The sequence below is a fragment of the Pseudophryne corroboree genome, chromosome 7, assembly GCF_028390025.1.
Source record: "Pseudophryne corroboree isolate aPseCor3 chromosome 7, aPseCor3.hap2, whole genome shotgun sequence".
Classification (NCBI taxonomy): Eukaryota; Metazoa; Chordata; class Amphibia; order Anura; family Myobatrachidae; genus Pseudophryne; species Pseudophryne corroboree.
In genome coordinates, this window is record NC_086450.1 from 295544391 (window position 1) to 295551177 (window position 6787).

Consider the following 6787-nt stretch of genomic DNA (forward strand, 5'->3'; position numbering starts at 1 on the left):
TGGTCTTAACCTCCCATCTCAGAGCTATTTGAAGAAGGTACACCTTGCTCTGAAGAAAGCTGCCTTTTGGGAGAATTTTTTTTCAGATAGGTTCCGACGCCCATGCACCTTTAAGGTAGGAGATAAGGTGTGGTTGTCAACCCGCAACATCAAGCTCTGACAACCTTCAGCTAGATTGGGACCTAGATTTATTGGGCCATTTCTTATTATCAAAATAATTATCAATCCTGTGGCTTTTCAGCTACAATTGCCAAAGTCACTTAAAATCTCCAACACCTTTCATTGTTCTCTGTTTAAGCCATATGTTCTTTCCAGGAAATTTCCTCGGAAAATTATTTGGGGTAGACCTCCTGTGGATGTTTGGGGCCAACAGGAATTCCTGGTAGAAAAGGTGTTGGACTCTAAAGTTTCCCGTGGTCTGCTGTATTTTCTGGTCCATTGGAAGGGGTACTGCCCAGAGGAAAGATCTTGGGTTCGGGACAGGGATTTGCATGCCCATAGACTAAAAAAGATGTTTTTTTGTGAATTTCCTCATAAACCTGGGTTTGGGGGTTCCTTGACCCCTCCTCAAGGGGGGTACTATTAGCGGCGGGTCGCGCCAGCTCCCGGACATTGCTAGGCAATGGGGCCGGCGTGTCACTTCTGCCGCTAACTCCCTGTTCCCGGCTGGTTGCCTAGCAACCGGAGACACCACTATAACTGTCCTCGCCAGAATATGACGGTGTCGTGTATGGCGTTTGGACAGCGTCGCTTTTGTTACAATTTGTCTTGGCAGCCGCGCCGCACATACTTTTGTTGTTAGTGCTCAGTAGTTGCCCCTAACTCTGTGTTTCTGTTTTAGTTAGAGGCTCCCCTTGTTCTTGCGCCGTCTCGATTTATGCCTTGTCTCCAACTAAGACTGGGGGGCATCGGAGTTGGGCAGACCTAATCCGCCCTTCAAATGTGGCTGCCTTAGGCCCAAGCAAACATAGTCTCGCAGGCATAGACTGACCACGTGGGTGAGACAACAGAGTCAGTGTTTCCATAGGGGTTGCTGCTGAAGTCCATTCCGACTGCAGCATCACGTTCCTGTACTTAGAGCTTATCCACTCTGTCTCTAGAGTTCCAAGTACAGTGAACGTAACATTCAGTTTTGTATCACTATCTGCTTCAATATTTGGCAGAAGTGTCACCATTAGGCATTTTTTTCAACAGAATATTGCATACAGTAGTTCACCAAAGAAAAGAGGAAAGATCCCCACTAGTCTTCACATACAGAGATAGTATAGTATTCACTAATATAGATTAATAAAAGTGTAGATAAAAAAATATCTAAATATTTTTAGCAAGAGCCTGAGGTCTCCTACTAGTTTGAACTTGCCAATAGGTCAGTAAAACAGGTTATATGATGAATTAGTAAGAATTAATAGTGTAGATCTTCCTTCTGCTTTTCAGCATTTTTTGTTTACTGCACCGAGTATTCTTTGGTGGTCTCCCAACCAAGTACTGACCAGGCCTACCATAGATTTGCTTCCAAAGTCGGGTGAGATTGGGCATATCCTATGGAGTATGGCAGTAATCTGCTGAATGAGAGAGTACTTGCTCCATAAAAAGAAAATGTGCTTCTGCTGTCCAGAGAGCCTGTAGAGCCAGTCTATCTTTGTGTCAGAGATTTATGTACTACCTTCCCTGCAGTGGCATATGTTTGGGCCAGTTGCCCAGAGGCAAGATAAATATTGGTGCCCCCCATATAGATAAATTTGTGTGTACGAACGTACGTACATACGTACGTACGTACGTACGTACGTACGTACTTACGTATGTACGTATATAATATATATATATATATATATACTTACATCCAAAATCGTCACTCACCTCCTCTTGAATACAGCTCAGCCTGGTGCCTTCAGTAAATAATATGTAGTGTAGGTAATTGAAGCGCAGCACTAACGGCAGTATTAGAAGAACAACAACAACTCAATAAATTCTGCAGAGAATTTATTGAGTTGTTGTTCTTCTAATACTGTGTACATATAAATATATATATATATATATATATATATATATACTGTGTGTGTGTGCTCCATAAAAAGAAAATGTGCTTCTACTGTCCAGAGAGCCTGTAGAACCAGTCTATCTTTGTGTCAGAGATTTATGTACTACCTTCCCTGCAGTGGCGTATGTTTGGGCCAGTTGCCCAGAGGCAAGATAAATATTGGTGCCCCCCCATATAGATAAATTTGTGTGTGTGTACGTATATAATATATATATATATATATATATACTTCCATCCATAATCGGCACTCACCTCCTCTTGAATACAGCTCAGCCTGGTGCCTTCAGTAAATAATATGTAGTGTAGGTAATTGAAGAGCAGCACTCACGGCAGTATTAGAAGAACAACAACAACTCAATAAATTCTGCAGAGAATTTATTGAGTTGTTGTTGCTCTTCTAATACTGTGTACATATATATATATATATATATATATATATATATACTGTGTGTGTGTGTATATATATATATATATATATATAAATAAACTCTGTTGCCCCTTTTTTAGATCAGCGCACAAGAGGCTACGTGAGCCATACCACGGTAGACACAGGCCCCACCCGAGGAGAGGGGGGTATAAGGTAAAGAGGGAGGAGGTGAAGGAGGATTTGAATATGGTCTTTAATCTATCAGGATACCAACTGACCCTGGGTGAGTTGTCATTACTCTCGCTTGGTTTGTCTTTTGTTCCCACCTTTAAACACAATCGCTTCAATTTGGCTGTGGATCATTACAAGTTTGGTTGTAAAATAAGATTGAAATCATTTTTTCACAACAAAAACACTAGTGGTACTGGTGATTTTGATTCTAGTTAATTTCGGAGACCAAGCATGTTTGATCCACAATGCACAAATTCTAGTGTCCATACTTGTTTATGTATGGTAGACCAAGACCTTAACACTAAGGAGGTCAAGTCTTATTATAATATTCTATTGGCTGATCAGTATTAAGCATTGAAGTCCCATAGGAGTAACCACTCTATTACCATACGCCCTGCAGACAAGGGAGGGGCATTAGTTGTACAGAATTTTTGTGACTACGACCGTGAGATTAGATGTCAACTGGCTGACAGGTCTACCTATACACGATGCATCTTAAATCCCATTCTGCAGATTAAAAGAGTTGTTGATAACATCCTTGAAAGAGCCATTAGTCATGGTTGGCTTACTGAACAAATTGTGGAGTACCTTAATGTTGACTATACGGTCTGTCCACTAATATACACCTTACCGAAGGTACATAAGACTCTAGTAGATGCCCCCGGCAGGCCTATTATTTCAGCCAGGGGCTCTCTTTTGCAGCCTTTGGCTATTTTTGTTGACAACTTTTTGCAGCATCTTGTCCAATACATCTCCACTTACTTGCGAGATACCAGGGATTTCTTGGACAATAGTCTATCACTTGATGATCTGACCGATGATGTGCTGCTTACCACATTAGATGTGGCTTCGTTATATACAATTATCCCGCATGATCAGGGTATTGTAGCGGTATGGAAAATTGATGATTAGCCTTAGACTTATTGGGCCCCCCATAGAGATGATTTTGGAGCTGCTTGAGCTCATTTTAGTTCACAATCATTTCATGTATGATGGCATCTACTAGATTCAGTGCGCGGGGACCACAGTGGGGTCCAGTGTGGCCCCAATTTATGCAGGAGTCTTCATGCATGAATATGAATCGACACATATCTTTCCTAAGTTTGGTGAGAGGATTTTATATTTCAAGAGATATATTGACGATATTTTTTTGCTGTGGAGGGGCAACAAGGAGATTTTTAATGAGATGCTTGGCACATTAAACTGTTTAGAAAGTAGTGTCGGCTTCACGGGACATTGTAGTCGATTGTCCATTCAATTTTTGGACGTTACCGTCACACGTGATGGTTCAAGATTAAAAACGATCTTGTTCCGAAAGGAAACAGATAGGAACACTTTATTGCATGCTGCAAGTAACCATCCTCCACACCTGAAGAATAGCCTCCCCATTTCGCAATTTATGCGGGTGTTAAGGAACAATTCTGATCGAAACATTGATGAAACAATGTTTTTTGGATAGGGGCTATAATTCTAGGACCATAGAGGGTTGCCTCACCAAAGCACGTAAAAAGACACGCAGACAACTAAATAAGAAAGGTGATCGGTTGACATTCGTAACTCAATTTCATGAGAAATCATCTTTGGTTGCTAGATCAATTAAGGAGCACTGGTCAATCTTGTCTACAGACTCTTCTTCAGCGTTATACAATAAAGAGATGCCAATGATGTCATACAGAAGGGGCAGAAATTTGAAACAACTTTTGATGTACCCCAGTAGAGTAAGTAACACCAAAGATAACACCTGGTTAATGACACAAAAACCTGGCTGCATTAAATGTGTCGGTTGTACCACCTGCCGCTCGATGGTGTCAGGCACAAGTTTTCCGCATCCACAAACGGGAAGGCCGATTCAGATTTGGTATAACCTCAACTGTTGTATGGAGTTTGTAATCTACTTATTAATGTGCCCTTGTGGATCTACCTATGTCGGGATGACCACATGCACTTTCCGGGAGAGAATGGCCAACTACAGGATGATGATTCGCTTGGCTATATCCACTGGAATAACTGATAAACCAGTTGCCCATCACTTCATGACACTTGGACACCAACTTTATGCTTTACAATGCCATATCATTGACTGGGTACCACCACCATTAAGAGGTGGAGACAGGGCATTGATTCTTAAGAAACTTGAGGCAAGATGGATTTTCCGATTAGGAACTGTCACCTCATGGCTTAAATGAAAATAATTCCCTCAGTGCTTTCCTTAATTGATTTTGCACCATGCTTTGTCGTGCTTTGACCCTGGAATTAACCCTTTTCATTTGTAAATAGTCTGGATAGGATTAAATCTGGGCATTGGTGGATTTTTATGATTTTTTTTATTTTTTTATTTTGATTTAGATTTTTTGGCCAGCACACGCTCTAACATGTATTTGTGGTTTTGTGGGTTTTTTTATTACAATTGTGGTATTTATATGTACATCATATTGTCTGTGGTTGTATGTACATGGTTTTTAACCTTTTTTCAATGTTTCTTATATGCATGTGTTTACATAATTTGCTACTCCCCAACGGGCTCCCTGAAGTTCCCAGCAATTTCTAGTACAATATTACATTAGGGGATAGTGTTTTGTTGTGCTCTATGCTATACACTTTTGCTATTTGTTCCCATGGTATCATCACTTGAGCCGCTACTACAGTCTCCTTCTGATGCAGCAGTGTCTTGCTAGTTGCCATTGCTATGTGTGAGATGATTGCCGGAAGTGACGTAGACGTATAGTTACGCCCATCACAGGAAATGCTATGCATTCCACCGGGTAGCGGTGGAACGCACGCCGGCTATAGGCACTGTGGGAGGATGATCTCGGCAGTGAGTACTAGTTAGTAAGGGGAGTTTCTTCTGGTTACCTGTGTTAATGATATTCTCTGTGATAATGTTGATTAAGAGTGTGTCCCCCTCAACACATCATGGTTTATTCTTGTGCTGATTGGTGCCATTATTTGAAATCATTTGGGGTATTTTAGGGGCCCCGTCAGGCACAAACCATTTGATACTGGTGAACATGGGCAGCTGAGATATGCTGTATTTGCTGCATATGTTGTGCATCCTGATGTGACGGATTGGATCCAAACGTCGATGAATGAATTAATAATTTGAAACATCATGCTGTTAAGTATGAATTAAATTTCCTTTTAAGTGCAAAATTTCTGCTGAGTGCCCCTCTATCCTGTTCTCTCTCTCTCTCTCTCTCTCTATATATATATATATATATTAGAGATGAGCGGGTTCGGTTCTCCGAGATCCGAACCCCTCGAACTTCACCTATTTTACACGGTTGCGAGGCAGCCTCTGATCTTCCCACCTTGCTCGGTTAACCCGAACGCGCCCAAACGTCATCATCCAGCTGTCGGATTCTTGCGAGATTCGTATTCTATATAAAGAGCCGTGCGTCGCCGCCATTTTCACTCGTGCATTGGAGATTGACTGGAGAGGACGTGGCTGCGTTCTCTCCCTGAAAAGCTCCGTAATCTGTGCTCAGTGTGCTGCAAATATCTGTGCTCAGTGTGCTGAAAATATCTACGTTCTCTGCCTGAAAACGCTCCATATCTGTGCTCAGTGTGCTGCAAATATCTGTGCTCAGTGTGCTGCATTGTGCTCTGTGTCAAGTATACTATCTCTGTGCTGCATTATTGTGAGCAGTATATAGTAGGACAGTGCAGCATTTTGGTGACCAGCAGTACACATATATAGTACAGTACAGTAGGCCATTGCTATATCTTGCAGCTCTGTGTCAAGTATACTATCTCTGTGCTGCATTATTGTGAGCAGTATATAGTAGGACAGTGCAGCATTTTGGTGACCAGCAGTACACATATATAGTACAGTACAGTAGGCCATTGCTATATCTTGCAGCTCTGTGTCAAGTATACTATCTCTGTGCTGCATTATTGTGAGCAGTATATAGTAGGACAGTGCAGCATTTTGGTGACCAGCAGTACACATATATAGTACAGTACAGTAGTCCATTGCTGTATCTTGCAGCTCTGTGTCAAGTATAGTGTCTCTGCTGCATTATTGTGAGCAGTATACAGTAGGACAGTGCAGCATTTTGGTGACCAGCAGTATACATATATAATACAGTACAGTAGGCCATTGCTATTGATATATTACTGCTAGTCATGGTCGAGACGATGAAATGCCATCA

At 41.6% G+C, this 6787-nt stretch overlaps 1 pseudogene; it reads right to left on the reverse strand.

Moving 5' to 3' along the window:
- Positions 1 to 1441: 1441 nt before the first annotated feature.
- Positions 1442 to 1560, reverse strand: LOC134946259 (5S ribosomal RNA; annotated as a pseudogene).
- Between the last annotated feature and the right edge of the window lie 5227 nt (positions 1561 to 6787).